General features: G+C 37.6%; 1 protein-coding gene and 1 long non-coding RNA gene across 2 annotated transcripts in view; both read right to left on the bottom strand.

Moving 5' to 3' along the window:
- Window positions 1–19,869, bottom strand: part of LOC126373061 (uncharacterized) — a 148,787-nt gene that overhangs the window by 35,528 nt on the left and 93,390 nt on the right. The gene's annotated exons all lie outside the window — the stretch shown is intronic.
- On the bottom strand, window positions 4,142–6,526 carry LOC126373258 (uncharacterized). The gene is made up of 3 exons (XR_007567291.1): window positions 6,326–6,526; window positions 5,569–5,863; window positions 4,142–5,478 (listed from the first exon to the last, which is right to left on the bottom strand). It is a non-coding gene; the product is annotated as an uncharacterized LOC126373258 (long non-coding RNA).

The raw sequence follows: 19,869 nt of genomic DNA, 5'->3' as shown, positions 1-19,869 counted from the left end.
CACTGACCACTGCTCCTTAAGATACAGGCTAACTTAATTTAAGGAGCAGGGTTCATGTTTTGAAGCTTATGTTTTAGTTTTAATCTATTATCCTAAACTTGTTCTTATGGTCAAATAAATATTTTTATTATTATTATTTCATACAAAAAAGTCTCGTTTTATACGGACACTACACATTGACGTTACCGTACTCGCTCATCAGTGTGACGTCTGACGCCTATACGATTGTAGAATAAAGTACGACCAAGGAGGGGTGAGGTACAGCTAGCTCAGCCGCCGGTGGAGAGCGGAGAGTTGCCGTTCCATACTGAAACACTAGATTTTTGACTACCTATGCAAGGCAGGTGTAATAGGAAATGGTATGATGAAAGTTACATATATGTTTCAGAAATTTATAAAGTGGTGTTTACCTGAAGGGCACAGCTAGATGTTATAGACCGGTGAGCATGAGACAAAGAAAACTCCCTTGAATTTGTACAATGTATATTTTAAATATACAAATTTAATTATCCATAGGTAGGTAGAAACCCTATGGAGGGAGACAGGTCGCGCTTTGGTCCGTCAGGTTAATTGTCACTCCGTAACAACCATGGGATATCACTATGTTTAAAACACTGTCCGTACACCTGTGGGCACCTCACTTACTCGAGGACCTCCGACTATCAGGCCTACCTGAGGCGTTCCGGAATACCGTACAGGTGATGAGTTGAGGCCGGCTCAGGCCAGGGCGTGCTGGACGATGGCGGCGCAGCGGGCCAACTGTTACGCAGCTGGCGGGCTGCACGTCCACCGGTCAACCTCGCAGTCCTTCACCGGGCCTTATCCGGAGTGTTGACAAAAGGAGAGGCGCGGCACATCCACATGCGCGCCGCACAAAGGAAAGCTTCGACGTGCAAACAACCAAGGCAAGCTCCGCCGTAATGAAGCTTGGAATAACTTGCAAACGCAGAAGAAAACAGTAGCAATCTTCATTCACAAAATTTGTTGAAATAGTCTGATCCAATCATAAACTTCTTCATAGAACTTGCAAAACGTTAGACGTTAAAAACTTGCAAAAACGTTAAAACGTTAAAAACTTAAAGAAAACAAACAAAACCCCATCTGCAACAAGGAATGGCAATGATTAGCATGTGGTTCAGCTGACAGCGTGGCAAGGCAACTCACGAGTGTAAAACAAAGAAAATAACTTACAGGTTCATCCGGGATAGTTGGGCATCGCTCGGATGAAACCTAAACCCACCCACTGGACCTTAGGCGATGGGATTTCAGTGATGTTGCTGAAAACAAGGACCTCGAGGTTATCACAAAGTTGGTGCAAAAATATGCACGAAGAATTACGAGGACTCACCATCTCGGTTAAGTTGTTTATTTAAATCGAGACATCGGCTCTTGATGTCGCCGATAAATCGTGGCTTTTAATTTGCCCACATTATTGTTATGGCAGTGGAGTCTCCGGCGCTCTCGCGACGTCCCCACTTTCCATAACCTTTTTTTTTTTTTTTTTTGTTTTGGTTTTCCCCGAAGGGTAAGGCAAAGGGAACTATGCCCATACAGCCATGTCTTACGTATTTTTTTTTCTTGATGATTAATGAAATGATGAAAGGTGATGAATGATGATGATGAAACCTAAGCCCCCACCCTCGGAGTAGACTCCTACTCCGAACCCCAAACGAATTAACTCAAAAGTCCGCATAAACTTTTGAGCTATGAAGCGGCTTCCCAGCACGAAGCGAAAATAGGCAGATACACTTTGTTCATTGAATACTCCAATATAATAACACTCGCGAATGTCTTCTGACTAACTTAATGCGATCATTAACCACAAAACACCACTTCGTATTAATTATTTAGATTACTCAATGAAGAAAGCAACTGTCCCGTTCCCGTTTCCCGCCGAAAAGCCTTTTTTTTTTTTTTTCTTTTTTTTTTTTTTATTTTTTTCCATAACCTGTCTCACAGCTCAGCCAGCTGTCAGTCTGACACAAGAACCACGAACAAAGTTGCCAAACTAGAAAAAATCTACCAAACCATAAATTCGCCGAATCAACGACAACAATCGATCGACTTGTTTGATCCCAAAATTTAAACAATATAATTATAATATATCAAAAATAAATGTTGCAGATAATTTTAATATAATAATTTAGAACAAAAGAAAATTATTAAAATGTTCGGGCCCATCGATAACCCTGCAGCGCCATCTGTGTTATCATAAAATTACGTTGTTAACGTCAGTAACCACTAGATGTCGCTACAAGGCTCGTTGGTCCGAAATGCTTCGTTACAATACCCCCCTACCCACGAGAGGTTTCGAACTGGGTGAGAAACACGGCTGCCCTCAGCCATAGAGCCTGGAGCGCACAACCAGTCTAAATTTTAACGATTTAAAAAAAAATCTGCCACAAAAGACAAGACAACTAAACAATTTATAAAAAAAAAACGTAACGAAGCACAAACCAACATATAAACAGCACAACCCTAAGCACAACAATTACCCCGACCTGTTATTCTTCGCCATTCATTAATCACCTTTCACTTCTTTCATATAGTAGCACCCAGTATCCATTTCACTGGGTGTCACCCACATTCATACCCCTGTTGAGCTGACGACTCTCATAGTGTCACTCGATACCCCAATTCTAAAGACAAAGACAAAAAACAAAACAACAGTTGTTAGAGGCTTATTTAAGGAGTCACTACCCGCTCCGTCGAAAAGGGAAAAAAAAACAAAGAGTAACCTAATAAGGTTCCCTATCTAAAAATTAATTCCTAACAAATGGCTACTATAATGCCTAAAAAAAAAATGTTGACACGAGCAACGTAAAAACTATTTTAAATAGTTGGCTATAATCGCCTATACAAAAAAAACATAAAAATATGAAACGCTAAAGTGGGCGTTCATAAAAACGCTGCGTTGCAGACGCTAGTGTGCATGGGCCTTTATCAGCGCACACATAAACACACTAAAATCAAAAAACATTAAACATAAAACATTTATAAAATCTTAGTAAATCTAGTGATTTTAAATCAAAAAGACTACTAAAAAAAACGTGACAGTATAAATAGGTTGTCACCTACTAGGTCCTTACTAGCGACACAAGTAAACACCAAAGTTTTAATTTTTTTTTTATAAAATGTTATGAAAGCTAACCAATGAAAAGAAAAATAATGTAACTTTCTTCATAAACGTAAATTTTGAAATTGAGCCAAATACAACGATCCAAACCGGAAAAATTTGTTTTAAAAGAAATATGACTAGGGGAACACGGGGCAATTTGTAAATTAAATTTTTAAATCCTTTATATGCCAAGAACCTAAGTTCTTGCCACCAAATGAAACCAATTCGTATACTAAGGGTGACAATACCTTTTTAATCACGCACTGTTCGTATTTTGGGGCAAGTTTCGAGGCTTTAAAATTTGCGGCGTCACTCTGTACGTACGTCTTCCGCCACACTACTTGACCCTCGCGCAAAGTATTAACATTACGGCGTCGCAGATTGTAGTACTTCGCGTTCGTCGTGTGAGCCTTCTCGATATTATCCCGAACCTTTTGAAAAATATCCCGAAGGACCCCAAATTCACCCGCATACTCGTCCCTTGGCATAGAGACCTCATATTCCCTATTGTCATCTTTATAAAAAGAACCGTTAATGATTGGTTCCCGGCCATGGACCAAAAAGAATGGACTAAACCCAGTGGTTTCGTTCACCGTCCATTATTTCATCCGGAGAGAAACCAGTGATCAACTCCCTAAGCTGTTTCTTCAAATTGAGAACAGTATCAGCCGGTGCTTCTGCACGAATACTCACTTCATATATTAATTCATCACGGAGCAGTGAATGTAAATAAACAGTTTGGATATCCATGGTTGTGTTTCAGAGTTATAATTTTAAGATTGAAAAGTGGTTTGAAGTAAACTGAAGTAAATTTATGTTTCAAAATGTACCCGTCTGCCTCCAAAACTTAATTTCTAAAATATGTACAAAATTTTCATATAATATAAACCAAATAAGTGTAATTATCACACAACATCAATTCTCAGTCTATCCCTGTAAATAATTTTCAAAACAATAAAAAAAACAACAGTGTTTTATATAAATTTTGTTTAAGGTTATGTTTACTTTTAAGTAAATGTTTATTTGTAAGTTGTAATATGTTGTGAATAAATTAAGATTGTAAAGCAAGTTGACTACTAAATATTACTCAATAAAGATGTTATTGGAAGACAGTTCTATAATTATTTCAATAAAAACAAATAAGCAAAATGTTTGCCATCAGCGGCACACAACAGTCTATAATGATGATGAAACAAAGTTACTAAATTTCTATTTCTAACTAATGTCCTGTTATAAATGTTAAAAAAAAACTAGAAAGTAATAAATTATAATTGTTTTTAAATGTGAAATTGTTTTGTTAATTAAATCTATATGTTTACAAAACTCATTTAATATAGATATTTTTTGTCCAAATTTTACTTAAAAAAAATAGGTACTCAATCCTGGTAAAAAATAATTGCTAGTAAGCATTAAAAATTTGGTTCAACCTGTAGTTTATACCTATAAAGGTTAAAAGAAAACACAAATGTAATACTAAAAATGACAATAAGCCCTAGACCAGTTTGGTCATAAAATTGGGTTTTAACTTTTTGTACAAAAAAAAATATTTAAGTTAGGTCTCTGTATGAGGCCTAGAACCTTACTTATGCTAAGACAAAACACAACTTAACCTAAGATGCAAACAAAACACAAACAATTCACACAAAATCCCATCACTTTTTTTATTAAAAAATACACTGTTTTCACAAAAAAAAATTCTTAAAGTTTATGCCAACACCACTTATATTCTAAATGGTTGTACAGAGCGACAATTTCACCAAGAAGGGCGCCACTGAAACACTTTGCTTTAATGGTATTCCATAAAAAAGAAATGGGCCGTTAGGTAAAGTATCTCTCTGCAACATACCATGTGCTAGCACTATATTTAAAACTACTGTCCGTACACCTGTGGGCACCTCACTTACTCGAGGACCTCCGACTATCAGGCCTACCTGAGGCGTTCCGGAATACCGTACAGGTGATGAGTTGAGGCCGGCTCAGGCCAGGGCGTGCTGGACGATGGCGGCGCAGCGGGCCAACTGTTACGCAGCTGGCGGGCTGCACGTCCACCGGTCAACCTCGCAGTCCTTCACCGGGCCTTATCCGGAGTGTTGACAAAAGGAGAGGCGCGGCACATCCACATGCGCGCCGCACAAAGGAAAGCTTCGACGTGCAAACAACCAAGGCAAGCTCCGCCGTAATGAAGCTTGGAATAACTTGCAAACGCAGAAGAAAACAGTAGCAATCTTCATTCACAAAATTTGTTGAAATAGTCTGATCCAATCATAAACTTCTTCATAGAACTTGCAAAACGTTAGACGTTAAAAACTTGCAAAAACGTTAAAACGTTAAAAACTTAAAGAAAACAAACAAAACCCCATCTGCAACAAGGAATGGCAATGATTAGCATGTGGTTCAGCTGACAGCGTGGCAAGGCAACTCACGAGTGTAAAACAAAGAAAATAACTTACAGGTTCATCCGGGATAGTTGGGCATCGCTCGGATGAAACCTAAACCCACCCACTGGACCTTAGGCGATGGGATTTCAGTGATGTTGCTGAAAACAAGGACCTCGAGGTTATCACAAAGTTGGTGCAAAAATATGCACGAAGAATTACGAGGACTCACCATCTCGGTTAAGTTGTTTATTTAAATCGAGACATCGGCTCTTGATGTCGCCGATAAATCGTGGCTTTTAATTTGCCCACATTATTGTTATGGCAGTGGAGTCTCCGGCGCTCTCGCGACGTCCCCACTTTCCATAACCTTTTTTTTTTTTTTTTTTGTTTTGGTTTTCCCCGAAGGGTAAGGCAAAGGGAACTATGCCCATACAGCCATGTCTTACGTATTTTTTTTTCTTGATGATTAATGAAATGATGAAAGGTGATGAATGATGATGATGAAACCTAAGCCCCCACCCTCGGAGTAGACTCCTACTCCGAACCCCAAACGAATTAACTCAAAAGTCCGCATAAACTTTTGAGCTATGAAGCGGCTTCCCAGCACGAAGCGAAAATAGGCAGATACACTTTGTTCATTGAATACTCCAATATAATAACACTCGCGAATGTCTTCTGACTAACTTAATGCGATCATTAACCACAAAACACCACTTCGTATTAATTATTTAGATTACTCAATGAAGAAAGCAACTGTCCCGTTCCCGTTTCCCGCCGAAAAGCCTTTTTTTTTTTTTTTCTTTTTTTTTTTTTTCTTTTTTTCCATAACCTGTCTCTCAGCTCAGCCAGCTGTCAGTCTGACACAAGAACCACGAACAAAGTTGCCAAACTAGAAAAAATCTACCAAACCATAAATTCGCCGAATCAACGACAACAATCGATCGACTTGTTTGATCCCAAAATTTAAACAATATAATTATAATATATCAAAAATAAATGTTGCAGATAATTTTAATATAATAATTTAGAACAAAAGAAAATTATTAAAATGTTCGGGCCCATCGATAACCCTGCAGCGCCATCTGTGTTATCATAAAATTACGTTGTTAACGTCAGTAACCACTAGATGTCGCTACAAGGCTCGTTGGTCCGAAATGCTTCGTTACAATACGTAGTATTATTCCTCATTATATAATATGTGTGAGTATACAACATGTAGAAACGTTATTTGACATTCTTTTTTCATATTTTCGTCCTATATTTTAGCATTACTCACTCATTTTCCTTAAACTGTGACTGACGTACACGTTGCCTTCCTCAAGATTATTTAGACTAGAATTTTGCGAGTATGGAATACAATTGTGTTACATACGCGTGTAAAAGCCCCGGGAATTGAAAATGATATTAAATCTTATTACAAATGTAAACAATATGTGAGGGAGATAAATCCGTTGTCACGTCGGCAGCGAATTCGGTAGGATTACGAAGATTTGCAGCTTCTACCTTTGCTTTATGGCGTGTTGCTCGTGATATGAAATCTTCAGGGAATACATAGGTGTGTGCGGTTTTTATTTGCTACAAATGTTTTACATATATTAATATGTATGGTATACATCTATATTACTTTATAATTAGTTCATTTTGTCATTCATTCATTGTTCATTTCATTTTTCATTTAAGTATTCTTTTTTTTATTTGAAAAGTGTGTCAGGATCAAAGCAAATGGAATTCTATAGTCTCTGCTTACCCCGGTGGGAAATAGGCGTGAGTTTATGTACGTATGTATGTTGTAATTAATTCATTATTAAATTGTATTGTCTTTTTGTTTTAGCTGATTTGCCTGGGATCGTATTCACTACTTACCTACTTGAGGATAATTTGTAAACAACAAACATAATTATTATAACTCTTACAAGTTTTAATAGAAAAGCAAATATTACATTATAAGACCTACTTCTGGGATTAAAACAATAAAGAAAATCAAGTTATAATGTAATAAAGTAAGAAAGTTGATTAATGTTATGTAATTCGGTGATCACCGTTATAAGACATTTCTAACTTTGATGTTTACCACTGCAATTAATTTTATCAATTGGTAGTAAACACGTTTAGATGTGAATATATTATGTACCTAAAGGTTCCGAATATAATCGACTTGGTAAACACATTACGCTCAGTGGGTAGGCCCGCTACCAGGTGGACCGACGATCTGGTGAAGGTCGCGGGAAGCCGCTGGATGCGGGCAGCGCAGGACCGATCGTCGTGGAGATCCTTGGGGGAGGCCTATGCCCAGCAGTGGGCGTCATACGGCTGATGATGATGAAACACATTACATTCATGCGGGTTGCAATTTTCTATTTTCATCACAAAATGAATGGAACACCAATGACGGAATGTTCGTTAAAATAAAGCGCTTTCAAATGAAATTCCAGTTACGTTGCGTCTCACGCGTATAAACATACGATACGAAGGATTTGTTCCACTGTCAGCGAGGGGTGACTAGTCATTATTTAATCAAGTTTCGCAATAGTTATATAACTTTGCAAGTAGTAATTGTAAGCAATGAACGGCACTGCCAGTTCTAAAAGCACATTTAAGTCTTTTAGTAGTTTTGCCACTTTTAATAGTCTCTACATGGCCGGTTGAATAAGGAGTCAGAAAGAAACAACCTGAGTGGACCGATAGCAATAAGCGCTGAATGATCTGTAACGCTAACACCATCGGCGAGGTCTGTATCTTTTTTTACGTGACTTATCGTAGGTGACATTTTGTTAACATCTCAGATGTCCTTTTATGATGCCACTATTGTTACAGTATCAATTTACATTATGTAAAAAAGACATCAGTACTTACACTTATTTTAAATTCAAAATTATTCCGAAGGTAAAATAATTACATACACAAAGTAAATTTTTACATAACGAAAACCTCTTAAAAAATACATTATCTTCTTTATATGCCAATCCGCTTCGCACATAGCCAAGTCGCTATCCGCTTTAAGCTGACAGTGCAGAAATGCTTAAAATAGCGAGGTAGGTATGCGCGTTATCGAGCCCGTGTGACGGTCGCCTGCCAACTCGGGATTACCACGTTCCGGTAACTGAAATTCCATTTCAGGAAGATATTGTAATTTAATTAAGCATTTGCTTCGTATTATGAAATTTTGGAGACATTGTTTTGTAATCAATTAAGTATAATATAGTGAGTGAATATATTTAAAATTATTTACCTACATTACCTATAAACATATAAATCAGCCACAAAATGGACACCTCTTGGATGCAGAGGTAGAGGCAGGCCTAGGGAGTATTGGAGCGTTGGCCAGACGGGTTATTCTGTAACTCAGTTTGCAGGCTTGACAGATTAAATTCCTATCTTGTGATTGGTTTACAATGAGAACTCCTGTCAGCTTGTTGATGTTTTAGCTAATCACAGTACAGGAATTCTGTATGTCAAGATAGAAACTGATTTACTTGAACGCCTGTCTAGATTCTTTTGATAAAGAGTGGAGAGAGATCGCTCGGGACAGAAAGGAATCGGACACTTTATGTAAAGAAAAACAGATGTACCCATGTTAAACATTATTTTAGCGAAACGTCTAATAATAGAACTACAAAATGAACTAATCCTTATACTTACACCTTTTCCTTGTCACAGTTTCACTTTATAGCATTATTAAATGCTCATTCTATAGATATATTTTTCCTGCAGAAAGGGGTAGAAAAATATATAATTACCGACAATAAAATAACACAGGGAGAAATCCGTACAATGTAAAGTTAGCACACAATAATAAAGAATTCAATTCCCAAAAAGTTTTGACAAATAAAACCGTAAGTCTCATTAAATGTCAATAAGATAGTGCGACAGGGTTCTAAAGTGGGTACATGATATTGCTCATGACTGTCTCTCTCCCTCTATTTAAGAGCTGAGCTCTTGTCGGCGGAGTAACCGCAATTCCTCTCTTCTTCCCGCCAAAACCTTCACCTCCCGATACGACACGACCTGCACCTTCTCTTTTCTAATGACTGTACTTGTGCGTAAATAAAATGTATGATTAAAAAAAGTAATTATTGGACTATCTCTTTGCGCGCTTAGTTGATAATTTGTCACCATGGTGGTGATAATCCACCACCACCATCAAAAACCACTTTAGAACGTATTATATTTTTCATTTTATTTCGTCATCTTGGGACGAATTTCCACAAAAGGAGGATAAGGGCGCGATTTACATATCTATAATATTCATTTCACATATTGCAAGTGTAATATATTACGTTTTATAATAAGCAGCCAGTTATAAGAATCCTTTATTTCAATTACGGTAATATATTTCAACTTTGTAACGTCTCGACAGTTACAGAAAATTGTGAGAAGCTTGCTCATTTCCTAATTACGAAAATTGTTGATCGAAAAACTCGCGTTTCAAAGACATTTATTACTTTCGAAGTGTCGGCTCGGGGGCTGTCAGGGTGTCGGAATAAATTATAAGAATATTTTCTCTACCTCACTCACAAATAATTTCCATGTCACTTTCCGTTGGCACTTCATTTAGCAAAACGTCTTCTCTGATTACACACTTAACAAATTATTATTTTTTTACGTTGAAAATCTGTCGATTTATGCATAAGACATTTAAGGCTGTGCCTGAAATGAATACTGTTACCGAATGAAATACTGTCACTTTCGGACAATAAATATTTATTTATTTATTAAAAATATCATGCGTACGGTCTCGAGCATTAACATGTATACTTTCGTACCATGTCACATTAACTTTTTTGACAAATTGAACTGTAAGTCTCACTAAATGTCAAATATGTTAGTGCGACAGATTCCTAAAGTGGGTACATTATATTGCTCATGACTGTACCTTGTGCCGCCTTACCGCGCGAGCGAGACAGACTGTGCGTGCGTTCTTTTTATTCTTTAGCGACTTACGACCATTTAGACAAGACCCACGTGAGCCCGATAAGAATAGGTGCGGAGCGGAGAGTTACCGTTCTATTTATGTATCATTATGTATTCTATGACACTGTTTTTTCTCCCGAATGTGTTTTAAGATTCAATTAATAGATTTTACACTTTTTGACATGATGTCATCAAACGGGCGATAGGTTGATCACCTTTTAGCATTCGGTTTATATAACATAAAACATAAACATAAACAGCCTATATACGTCCCACTGCTGGGCACAGGCTGGGCTGGGCATTCGGTTTATATATTCTATCAATAGTGTGTTTTGCGAGTAACTAGTAAAGTATATTTCTTAGTGAGCGTGGCTTCGTTTTGCTTTAGTGAAACCCTTCATTGAGTCCACGAGTAAGTGAATTCGAAGAAATATAGGCGAAAGTTTGATTATACAGCAAGTGTGAATGAATGTTAAGGGAATTAAGCTGAGTGGAAAAAGGCGAAGGTAAACTCTGCATTAATAATGGAATGTCACAAGAAAACTTCAGAGTTTCCTTCAAACACGATTATTTTTCGTTGAGATGAAACATGAATATTCTATGACATCGGGTTCAGTTGGGATTTAGCTAGCTCTGAAGCTACTGGAACGCCAAACGCCGCATGATCACGTAGAATAATAAAACATTTGATAAGTACTACCTTAGTTATGTTTTAATTCGACAATAATTGATTTATCGATATTTTTCGAACACCGGTACGAGACTTGCACCAATGAGTTATTAATTTATTTTAAGTGCAGTTTTTACTAACACAGTTGGCTCGATCGTTATAGACGGCGATACGGCGCACCACCTATCATCATCATCACCAGCCCATTAACGTCCACACTGCTGGGGCACGGGCCTTCCCTATGGATGGATAGGGAGATTGGGCCTTAAACCACCACGCGGGCCCAGTGCGGATTGGTGGTTATTAACGACTGCTAATGCAGCCGGGACCAACGGCTTAACGTGCCTTCCGAAGCACGGAGGAGCTCAAGATGAAAACTTTTTTTTTGTGGTCACCCATCCTATGACCGGCCTTTGCGAAAGTTGCTTAACTTCAACAATCGCAGACCGTGCGCGTTTACCGCTGCGCCACCGAGCTCCTCACCACCTATCACGTTGGTCTAATAGAAAGCTCGGTGAGGTGTGGGTACTTTGTTAATCTTTCGATTGATGTACTCTGACTACCCTAATTGGAATAAGCTCACGTCTACTTGAGCTTATGTTTGTTATGTCAATATGATCTGCTGTAAAACACATAAGTAGCAAGTCATGATAATAACTCTTATTCGGGTAGGCAAGAAGGATCTTCCCGGGCATGTCGGAAATATCGACAGAGGGATTGTGTCCTTTCTGACATAAAGGACCACTGTAATGGACGATGGGTTAAACACATTAACCCTTTCACCGCCAAAGTCTGATATATCAGACAAATATTTTTTACCAATTTAACTGTATTTTTCCTTATCGTTATAATATCTAAGGACACATGCATTCGTTTTTCAAACAGTTTATAGTTTTGTTATTTGAAAAATATCAATTTCACAATGTATTATAATGTTATTTAAATAATAAATCACTAAAAACAAACCATGTTTATAAGCTATTTCCGACGATTTTTTTACTTGAATCCTCAGCGCCAATTTCTGATATGTCAGACACGTAGTGATGTTACTTACATAACCATGTTGATCACAACCAGAAATCTGGTACTATAAGTACCAACAACAAAGGAACATCTAAGAAAGTAAAACTTATACGGTTTTTTGTTTTGGGCATAAAACTTTGCAGTGTGAATTAATTTTATCAAGTTTCGCCACAGAAAATTCATTTATTTTTGGATTATGTTTTGCATCGTATCTACTAAATTGCACGGTATGGCACAACACTACAGCGACACCATCATGCATCAGTCTCGTACGCCAACGTCTGATATGTAAGACACGGAAGTGACGTCAGTAGCGATGGATGTTTCTAGAACTGTTTATTTAGTGCTGTATAATGAGGGTAAGATGTATCGATAAATTATGATCAAATGTACGTTATGTCTTCCTGATATATTTCCAGGACCTTCAGTGCAAAAATAATCTTACGTACTTTCATCAGTATATAGTAACTGGGACCAACGGCTTAACGTGCCTTCCGATGCACGGATAATCTTACTTCTTGGACAATCAAGTGATCAGCCTGTGATGTCCATGTTCCTAGAAATTCCGATGTACACACACATGACCTTGACCGCGCCTGCGCGAATGAAATCTGTTACGGGATTTTATTTTACATTCTTTCACTACAAAAATGATTGAAAATCATAACTCATCAAATTACAAAGAAAAACTTACCTTTAGCCATGGCAATTAAACGAAAAACAAAAATGAAGCGACGAAAACGAAAAATTACACTTCCAGACAACTCCCAGATGATTCAAGATAGTCAAGTAGGCACGTAGGAGATGTAGCATTTTTTAACTCTTTCGTAAGGTATCGAAGTTTATGACCGGAAGTTGCTACATCACTAAGACTCTCTAAAAACTCATAGTATGTGTACGCCAATGTCTGATATATCAGACACGTAGTGATGCAACTAATATCATAATTACTTGTGTGATTGTTCACTGTATTTATAGGCTACTGAGATTTTAATACATTTTAAAATGTTTCAAGGAGTATATAAAAATAAAATAAAACATTTAAAACTTAAAAATAACTATATATACATATTTTTGAAATGATTTATTTACTACAAATTAAAACATCGATATTCAATATTGCCAGCACTAGTAAATCAACCAAGTTTAATGACGTGGCGTGTGGTGAACGATTTTGATCAAAACTCTTGGCGTTGAAAGGGTTAATAGGTGTGTTTCTAAAGCAACTGCAAGTTGTCTTCTGATTACTTTTGCTTCAGCCCACTCTATCAGGGATTACAGGCGTGATTATGTATTTAGTAGTACAGGAAAACGACAAATGCATCGGAATCGAATGTAACATAGCATAGCATCACGCCTGTATCCCGGAAGGGGTAGGCGGTGTATAGTATTACACCCACTCCTTGCCAGCTACTTTTAAGTCTCAAGTAATAGGGGGCGACCGGGTACAAATCCTGGAAACCACGTGATATCAATTATCTATTGGCTACAAATTGCTACGATATCGAATATCCGGCGTAGCACCTACGCGTAGACGGTCGTAGCAATTGGAGCATTGTATGGCAGATGGTTGGACTTGACGCATTGGAGATGATTGGTCGGCATTGGTCAGTGAATAGCACAATTTAGTGCACTACGGGCCATCTTATCTTTAGAGGTCAACATAAAACTCGAAATAATGCAAGAATATTTAAATACTTAAATCAAGTAAAGAAGTAAATATTTTAATGTATCTTTTTTTGAGTTTTTGTTTTGCGTTTTTCTTTGCGCCTCTCTAATGTTTGCCGAAGCGAAAATAAACTGTTTATTCGCAATAATAAGGAACAGATGCGCCTTAATACTAAATCGAATGCGCATGAATTCGAACCCTAACCTGAGTGTGCTGGTCGGCAGGTGAGATGCCCCTATGGATGCGGTCGCACACAGGTGGTAGTAGCAGCATGTTTTTTTAAATTGTATCTTAAAATGTTGTATGTTTACTAACAACAGAATAAGATTGGATTGTAATGTCTGAAAGTAAATCTTTATTATTTTTATTATTTATACACAACATAAGGTCACCTGAACCCTCCGCCAGTCGCATCGGTTTCCGTTCAGGGTAAGGACGAAAGAGAGCATCTGCGGTTGCGCACCCGCCTATGCACTAAAAGTATTTCTGTTATAATCATATATGTTTAAGTTTTATATGTAAGTTGAATGGATACAAGTTTTTGTTGTGTTATTACATTTTATTTACAGAAAGACATTACACTTCGCTGAAGTACGGTAGTGAATGTTGGGTATGGCAGAAGAAGCATGACAGTAGGATTAATGCCGTAGAAATGAGGTCGTTGCATAGCATCTGCGGTGTTGAGTGATAGAGTTAGAAACAGTGTGATAAGACAGAGATGTGGTGTAAAAGACGATATAGTGACTAAGATTGAGAAGGGAATGTTAAGTTGGTTCTTCTTCTTCTTATCGTGTGGGTTGTGAGGTGGAATACCAACCTCATCAACCCTGGTGTCAGGGTTATGATTGAGCCGCCAACATGACATGGCTCATGTAACGATTACTTACATCAGTAAATAGTAACCGGGACCAACGGCTTAAGTTGGTTTGAACTATAGGATTACGAAAGCAGTATTATAATGCGAAGGTAGGTGGTAGGGCTGGCAGAGAAAGACCTAGAAGGAAGTACATTGACCAAATTGGAGATGTCCTTAGAAAAGGTTCAGTACGATCTACTTTGAGTCGGCGTGAGTGTATGAAACGATTGATGAATGGGGAGGAAGCAAGAGAAGTATGTCAGGCTCGAAGCAAATGGAATTCCATAATCTCTGCTTACCCTGGTGGGAGTTTATGATAGGCGTGAGTTTATGTATGTATGTATGTAGAAAGGCATTAGGCATATACAATTTATGTTTGAAGCGATAAGAATCTTATATTGGGAGGTTTATTGTACATCATTTACGCTTCATAACTTTATTTACTATTAACAAGTACAGACAGCAACCCAAATCGCTAAACATGTTTGGCCCTTATGCGTTTTGACCGTTTCGCAAATGAAATTTAATGTTGAACAACTTCTGTTACCGACTTTACTAACCCTACGTGCGTTTCTCAAGATAAAGTATTACCAATGGCATAGAAAATGCATAATAAATTCTACATATAGAACGGTAACTATCCGCCTGCACTAATTCGTATCAAGCGACAAGCGCCCACCTCACCCCTCTGTGTCTTACTATAGTCTTAAATGCCCGCTATGGAGTATCCGAGGTGTGTAGTAAGGATTATAATAGTATAAATAAATTACAATAGACTTATAGTAAGTATAAATAATTCCCGTGCTTGGGAAGTTGGCACAGATAAGAATGATGCTCTTCGGCACAAAGTTATAAATCGACAAATTCGCATGGACAGGAAGAGGACCCGGTGGTGGTGTAATGGTTAAACACGCTTGTCCCGGCTTGCCAATAGTTGTGAGTTTAAATCCCGTCTCAGTTAGACTTATTGGATTTAATTTTCTGTGTGTAAGTATATATTATAGTATCTTTACTAGCAATTAATAACAATAGTTGGTTAAAATCAATACCTACGTATAAAAGGACGGCTGTCCTGTACTATACTTATAATTATGTTCGGGCTAATCGAACCATTGAATCGATTTGCATGCTGCTTTTCTCGAAGAAGACTGTAGTATAAAAGTTGTGCCCAAGTGCCAACCGGGTCGGTTCGCTAGTGCAAAACAGACTCGTAACGACTATTTTTGTTTGCATATTAAAGAGAAACCCTTCGGAGAAACTGCAAAAGAGAAATCGGGGATTTTTTATTCTGCTGCTTATTACAGCCTCATATCTTATTCATCGTGTCATTATGCAAAATACTGAGGGTTTGGGGTAAACCCTCTGTTCAGAATGAAATAATCTTAATACATTATATTTATATTTGATCATGTTTAAGAAAACAAAATTAACAAAATTCTATCAAAATATATATAGCCTCTGATTCCTGCAGACACACAGACACAGTATGATTGACAACTGTTAATTTTAAAATGAAAGAATAACCCGGGCGAATTAAATAGGCATCTCGCTTATATGCAATTCGTTTGACGTGTGCTGTCAACTTAATTTTGTCGGGTTATTACCAATATAGAACTTTGGAAAGGTTTTTTAAAATTCTACCCAAAGTTGACGTGTGCTCCGTAAGCCTATCGATTACCCGTTCGTCCCTTTCTTTTTCGGCGGATACGAAAATGACAGGTATAAATTAAAATACACTTAGATGGTGTTTACCGGAATCGGCACCATAAACTCAACTCATATAAATAAATTATATTAAAATTTACAGTGAAATAATAAAGCAATGCACACAATGCATTGACGGTATTGGGAGCAACGCGGTGCGGGGAGCGCAAACCATATAGGTATCTCACGGTATTTTTCCTTCGCCCATTTAAGGGCTAGACTAAGATCATGAGACCATGCTGCTTAGAACACAGTTACTGTGTGAACGGATGTAAAAAAGAATAAATCTCGCCAGCGGAACTCTGTATATATTGTGTTTTTGAGGTAAAACTCGGTGAGGCGATGGATGTACAGAGGTACATCAACATAAGCTCACCATTACATCCCAATTGGGGTAGAGACCCCAATTGGGATGTAATGGTGAGCTTATGTTATAAATAGAATATTAAAATAAATTGTTTATATAAAGGACGCCACACACAAAGCCAAGACCATAACATATTAAAATTTTTCACAAAACAATTTATTTTTTTATGTTTATGCGGTAATCAAAATAACGTCAGGTCAAAAAACACCTAATCTATATCAATCATAACACGAATAAACTATTTTGCCACGTCTACAATACATCACTAGTTCGTAGAATGCCGGTCGAAGTTCTAAGACGAAACGAACTATATCGAAATTGTATTCGGGTACTACATCATACTGGGGTCCCGAGGGATACTCCGACATGGTTGAACGAATACCTTTAGGGATACATTTCGATACTACTCCATTGTTACGAAAAATCCGGAGATTTACTTTTTTACTATACATTAAACATTTTTGTTGATGTATTGTAATTTGTGTTGTATAACTGTGAGAGGCATATAACTACAGAACAGTGTCTATGTTTCAGGTCAAATATGTGAATTGTATACCTAATGAAAGTGTTATACATAAGGATACGACTATATTCGTATAGGTGGAGATTTGTAATTAGCATATAGATACTAATGTACTATTCACCTGTTAATCTGCCTAAAAGTAAATAAATAAATATCCTGATTGCGGTAGAAAGAGGTACATCCATCGTAAGATGAAGTAAGTACCCACACCTCACCGAGCTTTTGTTAGACCAACGTGATAGGTGACCAAGTGTAATACGGATATAAATAATAATATATGATACAGAGGTGATATTGTTATGATAAGATCAACAAGGATAAGATCGTGTCGTATCAGGAGGTGAACGATTTGGCGAGAAGAAGAGAGGAATGGCGATTACTCCACCGACAAGAGCGCAGCTCTTAAATAAAGAGAGAGAGAAGATCAACAAAGACAGGCACTTACCTATTGTGTCCTTTCCAATATGATGGACCATTTCATGGATGATCAGAAGATCACCAGTGAATCAAGTGAATACAAATTGTTTTATAATTACTTGTGGCTCTGCCCACCCCATTTGGATTGACCAATCTGTAGCCCAAATTGTTTAATTAAAACTTAAGTGGTGCCGATTTTGGCGAACAAAACTTTATTCTAAAAATAGTGCCGTCCTTCACTTACGACGAGTGCAAGACAGAGATGAAGTTAGTTTTAGAACTGTCATACTAAGTTGAAATTAAGTTTGTGCTGCCAGAAGTGACTTGTAAATAAACCATTGACTTAATACTGACATCTGAATATTAGTGCGTTATACACAATGTTCGACGACGTTATCGACCGATTGTGACTGGTTTGTAAGCGCCCTTAGGCGTTAAATATTATAAAACGAAACTGATTATTTTAAAAACAGAAAATATGCTAACGGAAATATTTTTATTCAAATACCTACCATGAAGCAAGCTTCTCTTTATGTGTACGGAAGCGTAAAAATGTTCACGCGCTTCGAAGCTGACTTTAAATTCCTGCTAACATCTTGACATGCAACTTCACGTACCAGGGTTGCAGAAATCAGACATGGATTGTTACGTTCATCCTCGCTTAGAAATATTGGCAGCGGAATATTTCAAACGAGATTTTATTCCATGCTTACAAAAAAGGTTTGAAATGCAAAGGATGCATGAATAGATAAACACTATGAAGTCGATAAAAACTTATGTACACTTAGCACACATCAATATTATGGTGATGATTTAAGGAATGATAATATAAAATACCAAAGTACTCATTTACTCATCATCACCAGCCCATTAACGTCCCCACTGCTGGGGCACGGGCCTTCCCTATGGATGGATAGGGAGAACGGGCCTTAAACCATCACGCGGGCCCAGTGCAGATTGACGGTTATTAACGACTGCTAATGCAGCCGGGACCAACGGCTTAACGTGCCTTCCGAAGCACGGAGGAGCTCGAGATGAAAACTTTTTTTTTGTGGTCACCTATGACCGGCCTTTGCGAAAGTTGCTTAACTTCAACAATCGCAGACTGAGCGCGTTTACCGCTGCGCCACCGAGCTCCTTAAGGCCAAGTAGTTAATGCAAGCAAATCTACGATAAGTCACGTCATAAAAATAAAAATAAACAAAACACTGTATCTGTTGATCGAAGCCCGTCCGCGTTATATATCGCGTCGCGCCTGTCATACTGCGGCAAGATCTAGACGTCTTAAGACGTCTTCTGGTTGTAAGATTTAGCCTTCCACTGGAGCCCCGACAACGGAATGTTTAACATGAGATTTTCACAAAGAATTGCGCAAGAACGCTGACGAGAAATTCCGAAACTCAATAGTGGCAATACGTATAGAATCGACGCGAATGCTTCGGTGCAAATAAAACGTAAGCCAATGCTGTAAATGTGAATTGTTGAAGTCGATTCCTTTTTGACGTTAGTGGAACAAGGGTACAAAATGCTCTATCTAAATTTCTACAGCTGCTGCTACATACTGGTGCTAATTCCTGTAAATACCATCTAATTTTATTTTAAGTTATATCTGTCATTTTCTTATCCGCCGAAAAGGAAAGGAACGGGTAATCGACAAGCATAAAATTTATGGAACACGCGTCAATTTTAAGCACAAATCTAAAACAATCGTCTAAAAATTTTACATCAGTCAATAACCCGACACAGTTAAGTAGACAGCACGTCAAACGGATTGCATACCAGCGACGTACCTTTTTGATTCGCCCGGGTTATTCATTCATTTACTCATTCTTCCTAAAATTAAGAGCTGTGAATCATCCGTCCCTTTCCTTTTCTTTTTCGGATTCCTTTTGCGGATATGAAAATGACGGATATAACTTAAAATAAAATTAGGTTTGGTAGAGCCATATGTAACTAATCCTAATAATGACTATGATGATCACCCCATCTGCCTTAATATAATTGTAAATTACGTAACACAACGACAACAGTCAATGTACAGTTAGTTACATTATGTTTGACGTAAAAAAGTATATATTTACTTACTTACATGTATATTGTTTTGAAAACAATCTTCAGTGCAAAGACAAAATTTATAACAAACGGCAAACGAAGAGACGAAAACTTTAATTTCTATTTAACTTTATTGAAAATTAGCCTTTTGTTGCCTTAACGATTCACCTTTGTCTTAATC

The sequence above is a fragment of the Pectinophora gossypiella genome, chromosome 15 (assembly GCF_024362695.1).
Source record: "Pectinophora gossypiella chromosome 15, ilPecGoss1.1, whole genome shotgun sequence".
NCBI lineage: Eukaryota > Metazoa > Arthropoda > Insecta > Lepidoptera > Gelechiidae > Pectinophora > Pectinophora gossypiella.
This window is presented reverse-complemented; position numbering and strand designations above follow the sequence as displayed.